The sequence below is a fragment of the Bacillus rossius genome, chromosome 17, assembly GCF_032445375.1.
Source record: "Bacillus rossius redtenbacheri isolate Brsri chromosome 17, Brsri_v3, whole genome shotgun sequence".
NCBI classification, from domain to species: domain Eukaryota; kingdom Metazoa; phylum Arthropoda; class Insecta; order Phasmatodea; family Bacillidae; genus Bacillus; species Bacillus rossius.
This window is the reverse complement of record NC_086344.1, coordinates 6,332,164-6,348,075: the sequence shown is the minus strand read 5'-3', so window position 1 is coordinate 6,348,075 and position 15,912 is coordinate 6,332,164.

Below are 15,912 nucleotides of genomic sequence, written 5' to 3'. Positions count from 1 at the left end.
TAGCTACATTGAAAATACTTTAAAAAAGTGTGGATTGTTAGCTTAGCTATATTAAAAAATATTGTAAAATATTAATGGTTAGTTAGGAATTATCAATTTAAGATGAAGCTAAATTAATGCAACTTATTTGTATTGTAGCTAAATTAGCCAACCACACTATTTAAAAAGTATTTATAATGTAGCTTCACAATTCTCATTTCTCAGTTACTGAAGTCTATAAAAGATGATCTAGAAATATTCACAATTTTAAGTTATTCTAGCTGAAGTACTCAGCATTGCACGGGCTGAACACATAATATAAGGAATATCACTACCAAGTTTTAAGTCTGTAGGACAAACACTGGAAATTTAGATTTTAGAGTCCCACTGAATGCACTGCATGACTTGATGTAAACTTTTGGACATACACCATTGCCACATGTATATCTGTAGAAGAAAACTACAAAAAACCAAAAGACAAAACACACAAATTAAGCAAAAAATTGCTGTTGTCAACAGGATATATACACCACATAATATTCCATAACAGGAATATGGTCAACAAACAAAGAAAAACAAAGAAAATTGGACTAAGAGAACGAAAAAAAACAACCACAAATGACTAATTGAACCCCAAAAAATTCAGCACAACAGTTGAAACGAGACAAAACACAACAAAAAAAAAACAAAAAGATGAAACAAACACAATAGTTTTAAAACAGAAACAAGCCAGCACAACAGTTGAAACGAGACAAAAACACAACAAAACGAAAAGACGAAGCTTTTTGTTGTTGTTGTTGTTGTTGTTGTTGTTGTTGTTGTTGTTGTTTGTTTGTTTGTTTGTTTGTTTGTTTGTTTGCTTGAGTCCTGTGCCAGCTCTCGTGTAGAGTGCCGCCCAGAGACTCGTGCATTTTGATTTGGAGTACCTGGTCCACTGGACCTTTACCTCCTGCCTATGGGATAGATTTGATTACCTATTATTTGTGGCTTATGCCTTGCTTATGATTATTGTGGTTTTCTGCCCACCAACCCCCTCCATATGAATGGTGGTTAGTTAGTGTGACAGTCCACCATTTGTCCCTATGTGCATACCTAAATACCTAATTTATATTATTTATTTTTAATTTTATTTTATTTTTGATTTTATTTTTATTTTTTATATTAATTTTTGCCTATGTGCTTTTTACCGCTTTGGTAAGTCGGTCGTCCCTGTGTCTATTTTAATACATTACATACATTACATAATACATTTATTTTCTATGCCTACCCCCACCTAGGTAATATTTCGCCTAGATGGGGCTTCCCTGCTTGACTCTATGGCAGCGTCATTGTAATACATTACTTATACAGTTACTTACACTTCTACAATAATTATAGCCTACATACTGGGGATTGCTGCTTGTTACAATTTTAATCATTAATGTTTTCATTATCCTTAAAAGTTGAGCCCTACTAGTTTGAATTGACAGTTTCCTAATTGTATATTGCCCCTGTTGACCTAGAGGCTGTCCCCCGTTTTCAGGGTTCCTGACAGACCCATCCGGCTAGCATGGCGCTCGAGGGTGTTACTCACCACCGGCACTGGCCCTGTCAGGCAGTCCCCTACTTAGGTTCTCCCCCCCAGGTCGTCCTTGTTTTTGTGTTGTGTGCTATTATTTATATTAACCTTTTCTTATCTTTGTTGCTGTACACCCCTAATTTGCATACAGCAGGGTTCCTGTGTCCTTTAATTTTTTGGTAGAATTTTTCTCTAATTTCTTCAATTTTTTGTTTTATTGTTTTCATATTTGTTTTGTTGTGTATTTCTTCATTGCTTCTTCCTCTTTCACTCTGTAACATGATTCGGAGGCATTTGTTTTGGGCTACCTGTAGCTGTTGTATGTGCATTTTTGCTGCCTTTCCCTAAATTTCATTTCCATACAACATGGCTGTTCGTATTACTGATGAGTAGAGTAGTAATTTCGTTTTCATTTTTATGTTGCTTGATTTTAGCAAAGAGTATAATTTAAGCATTTTTCCTTTTGCTGCTTGTGCTGTCTTTTTCAGGTGCTGTCTCCATGTTAATTTTGAGTCTATGTATACTCCTAAGTATTTGATTTCTTTGACTGTAGGTACTGTTTTTTTTGTATAAGGTGATTTCATGTTTGTCAGGTTTTCGTTTCTTTGTGCATTCAAGTATCACACTTTTTGTGGGGTTTATTTTAATAGCCCACTGCTGCCAGTATTTTTCGAGCTTTTGTATGTGGCTTTGTACTAACATTTTTGCAAATCTTCTGTTCCTATCTTTGGCATATATGACGGTATCATCTGCGTAGATTGTCATGTTTGTGGCTTCTCCTTTCGGAATGTCTCTGGTGTAGAGCGCATACAGAAGAGGTGAAAGGGCTCCTCCTTGTGGTACCCCAGCCTTTATTTTTCTTATGGTTGATTTGCTTCCATTTAAGTTCACTTGAAATGTTCTGTTCTTTAAGTAATCTTTGATCAATTTCCAGTATACCTCTGGTATGGCTGCCTGTATTAGTTTTTGTATTAAAAACGTGTGATGCACCTTATCAAAAGCCTTTTCAATATCAATAAATATTGCAATGGTTGTTTTCTTTCTGTTTAGTCCTTTCAGTATAAATTTGGAGACCTTTGTTATTGCTTGTATGGTGGAATGGTTTTGCTTGAATCCAAATTGCTGGTTTGGTAATAATTTCTTTTCTGTTGCTATCTTCCTTATTCTTTTTGCTAGTATTTTCTCCAGTGTTTTTGCCATGGTGTTTAATAGGCTGATTGGTCTTCTGTTCTGTGGGAATTTTGGATCTTTGTTTGGTTTTGGTAATGTTATGATTTTTGCTTGTTTCCAGACTGTGGGAAATTTTGCTGTTTTTATTATTTTATTATAAATTGCCAAAAGATGCTCAAGTGCCTGAATTGGTAGTTTTTTAATTGCTTCATTTGGGATTTTGTCAGGACCTGTTGCCTTCCTGTTGGGAAGCGTTTTAATTGCTTCTAAAAGTTCTCTTAGAGTTATTTCTGGTACTTCCTCATTTGTGGAGTTTTCCAGTGTTTCCCTTGTTATTTTATTTGCTTTCCTTAGTTGGTCTTCTTCCACTAATTCGTGGTTTGGTTCGAATTGCATTTCCAGTGTATCTGCGATTGCTTCTGCTTTTTCCTTCGACGCGTAGCAGAGACCAGTTGTTCCATGTATAACAGGTGTGTGCGTTTTTATTTTTCGCCCTGCCAGTTTGCAATTTAGTTTCCATATATTATTCCGATCTTTCATTAAATCTTTGATCAAGTCTTCCCAGCATTTGTTTTCGTGTTCCATTGCTTTTTGTTTTATTTCTTTGTTTAGTTCTAGTATCTGCTTACGAGTGATTGGGTTGCTGTAAGCTTGGTTTATTCTTCTGGTTCTGTTTCTGGTCTTTATTAGCTGGTCTAGTTCTTCGTTGTTTTCATAGTTTATTCTTTTTGGCGATATCATTTCGGTTGCTTGCCTCATGTGCTCTTGAATGGTGTTTGTAATGATTTTTACTTCTGTTTCTATGTCTTCTATTTCTTCATCTATCTGTGGGTAGTCTTGTATGCTATCTTTGAATTTTTCCCAGTTTGTTATTCCTATTTTTCTTTCCAGTTTGTCTATTGTGCATGGTATGCTTATTTTTGCTATTATTGGTAGGTGGTCAGAGCTTAATTTCTGCAAGACTTCTATTTCTGTTATTAATTCTGTATTTGTGACAAAGAAATCTAGTATATCTGGTGCACTTCTGTGGTTCGGCGGATAATAAGTGGGTTCTTCTGGTGCTTGTATCCTAAAATTATAGGCTTCAGCTAGGTGTTCTAGCTCTTTTCCTTTTCTATTATACCTTTGATTTCCCCAGCTTGGTGATTTACTGTTAAAATCTCCTCCCATTATGTAGAAGGGAGCTTGTCTTATTATGTGTTCTATTTTTTCACTCATTTGTCTGTCTTTGGGGTGGCTGTAGCAGGCTGTGATGCTAATGTCTCCTTGTTTGTTTGGTATTATGACTGTTGTATTGTCTTCTTGTCCACCAATTGGCATGTGTCTTATACCATTTTTTATGAATATGGCTGTTCCTCCACCTGCTGGTATGTAGTACCTGGTTTTTTCCTGTAGTTTTGTTTCTGTGATTAGAACAATGTCTATATTTTCTTTGAACAGAATGGTGGCTAGTTCATATTGCTTGTTTTTTAGGCCGTTTGTATTCCATACCATCGTTTTGAGTTGTGTACTTTGTGTATTTCTTGTTGTTCTTACATTGTCCATTGTGGTTTCTTTGTCTTGTTTTTCTTGTTCTGGTTTATTTGCAATTTGTTCGGTTCATTTTCCTGCGGAATTGTTATTATGTCTATGTAATCTTGTTCTTCCTCGTTGGTTTGTGTATCTTGTTCTTCTTCTTCTTGTTCTTCAGTTTCCATTACAATTTTGTCCTTGCTGTATTGCTGTGTCCTTGTTTCTTGCAGTGTGTTTTCTTCTCTGTTGTATTGAAGCTTAGGGAAAGTAACTCTTGTAGTATTATGCTTTCTTTTTCTTGCTTGCTTTTACATGTGTTTACTTTCTTTTTGATTTGAAGTACTTTTTTTATTACATTTTTGAATTCTTCTGTGTTGATGAATTCCATGGCTTCTTGTAAGTCTTGTACTGCTGTAGTTTTCATTTAGTTTTCATTGGTTGCGAATTGTTCTTAGTTTGGAATGATTCATGCTTATTTTATTTTGCTTGTGTATTTTCCTTTTCCTGATTGTTCGCCCATTTTAATTTTATTTGCGGGAAGTTTTCTATTGTTTGTTTCGGAGCTTCTTGTGGTGTTTGCTTGTTTCGAGATTTTTCCCCTTGTTCCCATTTGGCTCGAACTTTTTCATCTTCACTTATTCTGATTGGGCATGCCATGCTGTTTGCTGTGTGTTGTGCCTTGCAGTTTGCACATTTTTGTTCTGATTGGTTTGCTGTGCATTCCTTTGTTCTGTGGTTTCCTGCACATTTCATGCATTTTTCTTGCTGATTGCAGCAGCTGCTGTGGTGTCCATACTGTTGACATTTGTAGCATTGTAATATTCTTTTGGGTTTGTTGTATTTTTCGGTGCTTACAACGAAGCCCCCCAGTCTGTTTAGGTTTATGAAGTGTTCTTTTTCTTGGGTTGGAATTTCTACTTTATACAGTGGCATGGGTGCTCTGACTTTTTCTGTTCCTCTTTGTTGCCAATTTGTCATTTGTGCTATGCTTATTATTTCGAATCCCTCCTCTTCGAGTAGTTCTCGCGCCTCTTCTGCAGTTATTGTTGCATGGAGGCCTCGTAAAACGCCTGTTGTGTAATTCGGCTTTTCCCTGAATGTGTAGCTGGGGATGTTTTGCGACTTTATAGCTTCTATGCATTTGTTGTGTGTGCTGATGTTGGGACACAAAATCTTGCCTCCTTCTTTTGTGAAAATAAGCTTTGTTGTTTGATCTGTGTGGTTTGCTATTATTTTTGCTGCTTTTCTAAAACCTTGTAAGGAGGTGACTACTATTGGTGGTGGTCTCTTCTCCTGCTCTGTGTTTGTTGGTTCGTTTTGCTTTTGTATTGTGCTAGTCGCGATTTTTTTGTAGTTGTTCCCTTCTTGTGGGCTGGCTTTTCTTTTGTTGGCTTCTATTGGAATTTGTGTTCCCTGCTGTACGCTTTTTAGGGGTGTCTTAGTTACTTTGTGAGTTGCTTTTTTAGTTATACAATTAAAAGTGACTTTAGCTTTGCTGCTTGTGGCTTGTGTGCCTACGCCACTCCCGGGACCCTTACAGTGCACAGGGGCTAAGCCCTCAAAGGGTGTATCTCCCGGAGTGGGGCCCCAGCTCCGCCTGACTTGCGGCGGCCTGGACACGACCTAGCTTGTCTGATTTCTTGTTGTGTACCTCCCTGGCTGCTGCCACTGACCTCTGAGAGGCTAGGCCTTGGGGGACTGTCCCCGACAGCAGTCCAGTAGGTGTGCTTTCTGCCCCCTTTGTTAGCACCGCAAGGTTACCCAGGGGCAGATTTTTGCATGATGAATTCCGCTGGTTGCTTGTAGAGTTCTGGTTGCTTGTAGAGTTCTGGTAGCTTGTCGGTTTCTTGTCGCTTGAAGGCTGCTGGCTGCTAGTAGCTGGTTGCACTCTTGTTTGCTGGCTTGATTTCTTGCCGACTGGTCTGTCCCCCGGTGGGGACGAGACTGAAGACGATTTCGATTGCCCTCCTCTTTTATAGGAGGCTGCCCTCTCCTGAGTGGCCGAGCGGCTCGGCGAATCAGAGCGCGCCCCCCTTTCCCCTCTCGAGGGAGGCGAGCAGTCCTCCCTCCCTCCGAGGCTCGAGGAAGGGGAGTGATCCCCCGAAGAGGCTCCCCCCTTGCCAAGCCTTGTTGTTCTTCCACTTGAAGTTTTCTCTCTTCTTCCCTCATAGCACTCTTCTCCTTTGCTGCTAGTGAGAGCTCCTCGATGTTGCTGCTGTTGCTGCTGTCACCAGAGTCCAGTAGTGGCAGTCCAAAAGACGAAACAAAAAAATGAGGGTATTTATCAGAGAATGAACATCATCTTGCTCAGCCAATGGCAGACAAGCCATGGAGTTAAAGTGGATTGGTTATGGTAGGTTGAGTTATTGGCTATTGTTTTGTGCTGCAGGGATGTTTATCTCTTAATCAAAGGGATCCACATATTTTTTAATTCAATGCTCTGCTGGCTGAAAATATTTTTATTGCTAATAATGAAGGCTGATTCTTTGATTTTCCTTTTTATTTTATCGGGTTTCTGTATGAGTAGAGGCCCCGAAAAATGGTGAAGCGCGGAATTCACGAAATAACGCGAAAATTTGATAGTTTAAACGAATTTTGCGACTTTCCTTTGATTTTGACATAGTCGCGAAATTCACGAATTTTCGTGCGAAGTTCACGCTTTTTTCGCGCAAAATTCACGCTTTTTGGCACAAAATAATGTCCTTATGTCGCAAGTTCTATTTATTTACGCCATCATAAACATAAGCGTGAAATAAACATAGACTGAAAGACTAGTGCCGTGATATTATCTTCGTTTTGACACGTTACTGAAATCCACGTATTTTTATTACTCTGTTTACAAGCAGTAAATATTGCCATCGCAAATGAAAACAAAATGTAACAAATGTCAACAATCGATATGTGCGCAGTACCAACATAACAAAATTGACTCCACTGTTTCGTGTATTGAATAATGGTCGTTTCTGCCGCAAGGCACACTGGTGTCGATTTTTCTAACCTAATTTAATCGCATGGAGCTAAGATGGTAGTCATTTTTGCGTGCACATATCTATGCGTGTTTACAACTACCGTCCACATTTTGTAAGTTTTGTGATACAATTGATTTTGTGGCTAAGATGCCGAAAACTTCAATGTTTGGTCGCGAAAGAGAGATGAAATCGGATGATTTTATATTTTTGATCAGCGGGACAAAATTATGATGTGCAAGTTCTGCAACGTGCGGGTTGATTGGACACGCAAAGACACGTGCAAAAAGCATGTGGCAAATGACTAGGGATGCAACATCGCTCTTAAAAACATCGATATCACGAACATCGATGTTTTAACCGATGTTTTTAAATATCAGGAAAAACATGCCAAAATGAATTAAACTATAGTATGTAGCCAAAAACCATACCTACTACAGATTCCTGACCACAATATCCACAACCTATTTACAGTCGTGTCTCGTGCAGAACAAAAACATGTATTAAAAGCAAATTCTGCTACCAAAAACTTAAAAATCCGCATGAACTACTTGACCAGCTCTCAGTAAACTTCAAAGAGTTGTGGACAAATTTAAATGACTACAACTTCACAACATTAGCAGAAGTGAAGGTAAACATTAAAGGGCATGTCCATAATGTAAATGTATGTAAAGCTGGCCGTCTGTTCGGGGTTTATGTGTGTCAGTGAGGCGGGATGATAAGCGCGACGCTCGCTCGTGCTTCTAGCGCGGTGTCTCCTCTGGACTGGCGGGCAGTCTTCTCGTCGTGCACAGGACAACTGAGAGAACTGAGCGGTGACCGTGACATTATATGGCCGAGAAATGAAGATAAAGGTGTACTGCACTGCCCTTAAGTGGTTTCAAGATTCTGTATCGGTTGTTTTATCCCTAATAATTACTCCGAAAACACGCCTTTTAGCCATTTTCACTCTACTAAAAACACATTTTAAAAACTTAATCCGAATTCAAAAGTACCTTTCGGCATTCAGCGAACACTTAAATGCTTTTTGTAAACAGACCCCACTCCGATATCTTGAGTAGTTTTCAAATCACGTTGGTTTTCCTGAAGCTCTGCTCACCATGTGTGCCCCCGGGCAGACTGCAGCCTTAAGACACAGGCTTACTTAAAATAAAATTACCCTAGTTTTTTTATGTTTTTAGTTATCATTTCATGAATATATTGTAAATAGTACACATCATGAGATATCTATTTATCCAAAAACCATTGCAATACGACATTTAGTTTTCAAGAAACTTTTTCTTTAATTTTCGATACTTATAAAACTTACATTTTTAAGTATAAATACATGTAGGTAAATGCTAAACCATTTTTGTTGGTATCCATATCATTTATTCCCAGTATTTTAAGAAGTCCAAAATCATTTAAAAAATAACTGTTTTTCTACACAATTTATTTTTAATTAAAAAAATAGGGAAAAGGCATGTAGTGTATGTGCAGGTTTAAAATATAACATTAATTTTATCGATAGAGCTAGCGAGACCGTATCAGTACCAGTGGCGTAGCCAGGATTTGTGTATGGGGGGTGTTAAGAAGCATGCGCCCCCCCCCCCCCCCCCCCCCGTATGAAAGCGGGAGGTCCGGGGGTCCTCCCCCGGGAAAATTAGGATTTTAAGGTGTAAATAGTGCTATTTTAGCAGTTTTTGGTTCTTAAATTTAAATATTGTAATGGTAAAAATTTTATTAATTTTAATATGAAATTTGTTTGAGTGATGAATAAGAAATTAAAGATTTTTGCTAAGGGGGGGGGGGGTTGAACCCCTAACCCCCCCCCCCCCCCCTGGCTACGCCCCTGATGAGTACCAATCAATAGCTTGTATTTACAACAAGCTATGAAATTGTCCATAAAGTCTCGCTGCTTTTTCCCTATATTTTTCAAAATTTTAAAGAAAATTCTTATGTAAACAAATTTTTTTAACGGTATTCATTTTTTCCAAATGATTTTACACATCTTAAAGTACTGGGAAAAATTTATACTGAAATCAACTAAATAGTTCAGTATTTACAACATTTATGATACCTACCTACTTAAAAATGTATAGAAAGTATAGACAGTTAAAAAATTGTATCTTAAAAACTAAATGTCGTATCGTAATGTTTTTTTATATATTAAATAAATATTCATGAAATTATAGCCAAAATATTATTAAAAACTAAGGCAATTTTAATGATGAACGATGTTGATGTTTTTGGACTTTTTCGTCGATGCATCGGCGATGTATCGCTCTTCAAAACATCGATGCTAACATCGATGTTTCATGAACGATACATCGATGTTTTCAAAACATCGATGTATCGTTTGCATCCCTACAAATGACACACACAAACCAAAACAAAAAAAGACAATTATTTTGTCAAGCATTCTACCATGTCTAAACAAATCTCGATAGGCGACAGCGTGAATAAAGCAAACAAGCTTGAAAGTGCAGAAAACAAGAATTTTTTTCTGAATTTGTTAATATGATGCTGTAAGTTAACATTCCTTTGGAAAAAGCTGATCATCCAGCTATGCGGGAATGGTGTAACACCCATGTTGAAGATTAGCCTTATTTATTTACAAATGTTTTCCCCCTCTAATAAAAGTTCATAAGCATATGTAGGCCTACAATATTATCGATTAACTTACCTTTACTTTAAATAAATATGCAATAAACTCAGATAACAAACACACAAATAGGATGGATTGCATTGTGAAATGGTGAGCACACCACAAGATATTTTTGACTGATTAATGGTTTGACTCTGCGATCCAGCAGTTATCTAGAAAAGGTTAGGTTAGGTTAGGCTAAGAATTGTTTTGAGTAAATTAGCCTATTAATATTTTCAGCGATAACCTTATAAATGCTACCTATGTATAAGTATATTGTAAGTTATGTACCTATACATTTTAGGTGCAGGGGATTTGCCAACACTCTTAGAGAAACTTATGTCCCAAAAATTGGCCAAGCAAATAAGGAAGCAGTAAGGCTATGAGGTTTTTTTTTACACTGCCTATGGAATATTTTTTTCACAATTTTTTGGGGTCTCTACTGATTGCTTATTTTTACATCGATTTTTGCACCACGTGCTTATTTTTACACCGATTTTTTGCACCGCTTGCTTATTTTTGCACCGCTTTTGTCATTTTTTTACATCAAAATGAGACAGTTTTATTTACCATTTTCTGGGGTCCCTATATATGAGTGGTGTGGAGTCTTCCCAGAGAATTTTGTGGCTATTTTCCCATGTATGTTCAGCAAGTCTGGATTTTAGGGTTTCACCCTTCTTGCAGTTGTTTTTGTGTTCTTTGATTCGGGTGGATAGAGCTCTGCCAGTTTCACCTACATACACGTGGCCACATTCACAGGGGATCTGATACACCGTTGTGGGTTTGTAATTTTTCTGTGGCTGGTTTCAACTTGGTAACAATACATACTTTTAATATTATATTTAGAACGGAATGCTGTTTTTAGTCCATATGTTTCCCAGGCGTCTTATTTTTCTTGAAAGCCCTTGAACATACGGAATGACTAGGGTTCCGGCCGGTTTCTCGGTTTCAGTGGATTTGAGTGTTTTGTTGGATTTCATATGCTGTTTGATGGTGTTGACAGGGTAACCATTGGCAACGAGTTCCTTTTTTTATGATTGTGTTCAACCGCAATAGATTTCTTATCAGAACAAATAATCTCAGCTCGGTTGGTAAGTGTGTGAATTATGCCAGTTTTTGTTGTTTTGGGGTGGTTGGATGCAAAATTAAGGTATTGGCCTGTGTGCGTAGGTTTCCTGTATACTTTAGTTTCCAGGCTGTTGTTTTTTTCTGCTGATTAGTACATCCAGGAAAGGAATGCTACCATTGGTTTCTTTTTCATAGGTGAACTTTATTGATGGCCTCAGAGTTGAGGTGGTTCACAAATTCCTCCAAAGTTTCAGGTCCATGTTGCCAGACAGTGAAGATGTCGTCTACATAATGGAGCCAGATTTTAGGAGGGCTATTACTTTTGCTAAGTGCTTCTTGCTCAAAGTTTTCCATAAATATATTAGCCATAAATGGTGAAAGAGAAGAGCCCATTGCCATGCCATCAGTCTGTTTGTAGAAAATATCCTTGAACTGGAAATATGTTGTGGTGACACAGAGGGCAATAATTTCCATGATGGATGGGATTGGTATTATAGTTCTGTCCTTTAGAGTTGGATCAGCCTCCAATTTGGCCTTGACAATGCTGAGTGTTTCGGCTACTGGCACATTAGTGAAGAGGCTTTGGACGTCAAAACTCATCAGGGTATTATTGTTTTCTATTTTCGGCGTTTTGGCTATAGATATAAAATGATTAGAATCTTTGACAAAAGTATCTGTCTGTCCTGCTAGTGGCTCAACAATTGTCAGGAGATATTTTGATAGTTTCTGGCATGGGGAATTACAACAACTGATGATCGGGTGCAGAGGCATGTCGGATTTATAAATTTTTGGAAGACCGTAAATGTGGGGTGCTTTACTGCTGTGTGGTGTCAGTTCTGATCTAGTTCTTCTGGGATGTGATTCTGATGTATTTTTAGAGTTTGGTACACCACAGATCAATATACAAAACTGGAAAAAGACCCCACAGCCAGCATTGAAAGAAAAGTGTACCAAAGTATAAAGTATAAAGTAGCAGTTCACGCTTTCAACCAAACATTATTTGCAGATTTGAAATCCAAACTCTGCAGCTTGGAACAGGTCCATACTTTCTCTGATTGAGCAAGTCAGCATTTCAAGCAAAGGTACACACTTGCAAATATCACATTTGGAAAAGAAGACTGCGACTTATTGTTGAATTGGCATTTCTTCTGCACATCACACGGTAAAGGTGCAGTTTATGGTGTGGTAGGAATGCTGAAACATCATGTGTGGCAAAAGGTAAAATCTAGAAGGGCATTTGTAACTGACTGTGAATCATTTATGAAGTGTGCGCAATCTGTTACTTCAAAAGTTAATTTGATATATGTCCCAGCAACAGAAGTTCTTAGTCATTGTGCAAAGTTGGAGGAACGCTGGAAGTCCATTCAAGCAATTCCAAATACTAACAGAGTGCATTGTGTCCATACTGTAGATTAATACAAAGTAACAAGCGGACTGTTGTTGGAAGAAGATGGCAAAACCTTCGATTTCAAAATAATTGAAGAGGAAGCAAGTGCTGCAAATGAAGAAAATGAAACTACTTCAAGTGCTATTGTGTCAGTGTCATTTGGACAGTGAGTTAATGTAAAATTTCAATCAGAGCGGGGAATTAAACATAACTTTGTTGGACAGGTTGTTGGTGAATCTGAAGAAACTGTCTATTAAATTTGTTAAGAAAATTGGATACAAGCAGTATGTATGGCCAGAAAAAGATGATGTATGTGATGTTGACATTTCACAAATTGTGTGTTTTCTAAAAAAAAAACCTTCACTAGATATTTGAGAAAGGCTACTCTTTCCCGATCATCCCACTTTATTTTAAAATTAAAGTCCTATAAATAAGGTTTTATGTGCAAGATAAGTGTAATTACTGAAATTACAAATTTCTCTGGAGAGAAAAAAATAAGCAACATTAACATATTGAACTATTCCCTTTATTTGAGAACTAAAATTTAAAAAAATGTGCTTAGGAAGTTAAGATATGTGTTAGTAAATTTTTTTTTAATTGTTGGTTTGCTTAATGTTAGTAATAATTGTTTCATAAATTTTTAGTAACAATGTATTTTATGTATTCATAAGATTTTCTTGGTTAATTTTAAATCTATAAGAGGTCAGATTACAAATGTTACATCCGTAACAAATAAAAAGAAATTTTTAATAAAAAATGTAGGGAAACTACTTAAACTTTAAGAATGTTATTTTGAAGTCAGGAACTTTCTTAACATGTTTATATTTTCTTTTTTTCTAAAATAGTACCTTAACTCTCAGAAATTAAAAAGTTTCCAAGGCAAAGCGTATTTCCCTTATTTTTCTGAGTTACGTCCGTAACAGCCACTTAATAATTCATAACAATTATCTATGCAATGCTAAAATTCTATAAATTTAGATAAATAACTAGCAAGGCTAGACTATTGTACAAAAAAAATAAGGGGTTACACTATGTTTCTATTATGAATTAAAATCAGTATAACATGTGCAATTGTTACATCCGTAACCATGGAATTGCCCCAAAGTATTTATTCCTACAACATGATTTCCTATTTCCTCATCAATTTTAGGGGTTTTCAACCAACATAGATAATCACAACTGCAAACCTTTGGTAATATTGCAAAACATTTTGCACAAATATATGTACCTTCAAACCACATGCAAGATGTATGTCTAACCAACATCAGGTTACCAGCACTGGAGCTTAAAGGAACTTAATGCTATGCAGTGTTGCCTTGCATTGTTTTTAAGTTTTGAATAAGCCTCACCAAACATTTTAAAGCACATTTAAAAAAAATTCTGCGTGGATTAGAGGATGAATATATGATAATTTGCACACACAACTTGGAAAATGATACAGCTAACTAATGTTTTTTTAACTAATGGCCGTTGAAGAAATCATTACAAGCTTATCTCAAATATTCCTTGAACCATCAAAAAAATACCCCTGACTTTTCTAGGTATTCCCTGACTCGTTTCAAATTCCCTAACATTACCCAGTCTGTGGCCACCCTGTTTATGGAATAAAAATCACAACCCAAACACAGAAATTAAAAATTTTAATTAGTAAAGTTTACATGGTCTTTTTTTTAAATCGTGCAGCAATCTGAAGGGAAAAAAGCAGCGATGGTTGTAGTTCATACACCATTCGTCAAAGAGCAAAGAATGCTGATATGCGGTGGGGGTGCCATGACTAGCTTCAGCATTCCAAGTGTCATCTTGTCTGTCACGCCTACTGACACCCCTCTCATGCCACCAGGTTCAGAAAGCCTTCCAGTTCACAGTCGAAAACCTACACAATCTGCTTAAGGGGACTGGGAATTATGAAATTGTTTAAAAACATCATTTTTTATGTTCCTGCAGATTATTTTTCTTCAGAATGTTAGCTTTTAAATGATATAAACATTATGGTAAATACTAATATCATTTAGTTAAAAATAATTTAAAAGTTGTGATTTTTAGGGAAAAAAACATCAAAGTACGAAAACAATTACAAAATTCAATAACTTTTTATTTTAAAATGCTATTATATTGGGACTTTTATAGTTGGAGAGATATTTTTGCCTCTTTTGATGTTGGTATTGGAAACCATGTTGAGGCTGTTTGTTTATAGCTGCTAAACCACACTAGTGTTTTCAAGTAAAAATTTTAAACTGTTTTAGGTGTTTTTTTTACATTTTTTATATTTTCAGTCCTTCTTTAAGGTTTAAAATGACTAAAAGTAAGAAACTCTTCAAAAAGAGGACAAATGTAAGCAAACCAAAGCCTATAGTAGTGTGTGAGCTACATGATGTTGAGGTTATGAATGAACCAGTTGAGGTTAGTTCCAACAATGAAGTGCTTCAGTGTTCATCTAAGAAGAAACTCAATGAAAATATTTACAACACATTTGAAAATAACTGTGACTCAAATGAAATTATTAATTTATCTGTATTACAAGAAGCTATTCAGAAGTTTGTTGTCTGTAAAAGTTGCAGTGGCATTGTTCCTCTATGTTCAAAGAGAGGTGTTGGCCTTGCCTGTGAAATGGTTTTGCACTGTAGCGTGTGTGAGGAGAAACTAGTTTTCTAATGGTAAGAAACATCATTCTACAGAAAATAAAAAAGTAAGTTATGATGAAATTAATTTCAGACTGGTTTATGGGTTACGTAGTATTGGGAAAGGAGGAAGAGCTGGCAAGAAGCTTTGTGGTGCCCTAAACTTACCCAAACCTCCATCGAAGTTTCAACGCTATGTAAGCATTTTAGGTTCTGCCATAGAAGATGTATGCAAAGACTCAATGAAATCAGCTATGGAAGAAGCAGTGGCACAAAATAATTATGATCGTGATTTGACAGTTGCCCTTGATGGGCCGTGGCATCGTAGAGGGCATGTTTCACTGCATGGTGGTGTAACATGTACGAGTGTTGATACTGGTAAAGTTATAGATGTAGACATTTTATCGAAGCACTGTACATGCAAGGATAAACTAAAAGGTCAGCATGAAGAAGCATGCACTGCAAACGACAAAGGCACTAGTGGTGGCATGGAGGTTTCTGGTGTTGTAAACATTTTCAATTGATCCATATCACAGTACAATGTACGATATACAAACTATTTAGGTGATGGTGATTGCAAGGGACACAAAGCTGTTCTTCAGGCTGCCCCTTATGGCGATAAAACAGTATCAAAATTAGAATGCTTATGGCATGTACAGAAGAGGATGAGTACTAGGTTGAAAAATTTGAAAACCCAATTGCAGGGAAATAAACTAGAAGATGGCAAAGTTTTTGGTGGCCGAGGACGAGTTACTGATTCAGCCATAGCGGACATTCAAAAATATTATGGTTTGGCAATAAGAAGAAATTCAAATAATCTTCAAGGAATGAGAGATGTATGGGCAGAGTATTTCCATTTTTCATCATCAGATGAAGACCCCCAGCATGGACTCTGACCTAAGGGTACAGAAAGTTGGTTTAAGTATCAGCGTGCAAAGAGTAAAGGAGAATGTTATAAACATGCTGATCACTTTCACCTTCCTCGTGTCGTGGTTGAAAAAATGAAACCCATATTTAGAGACCTAAGT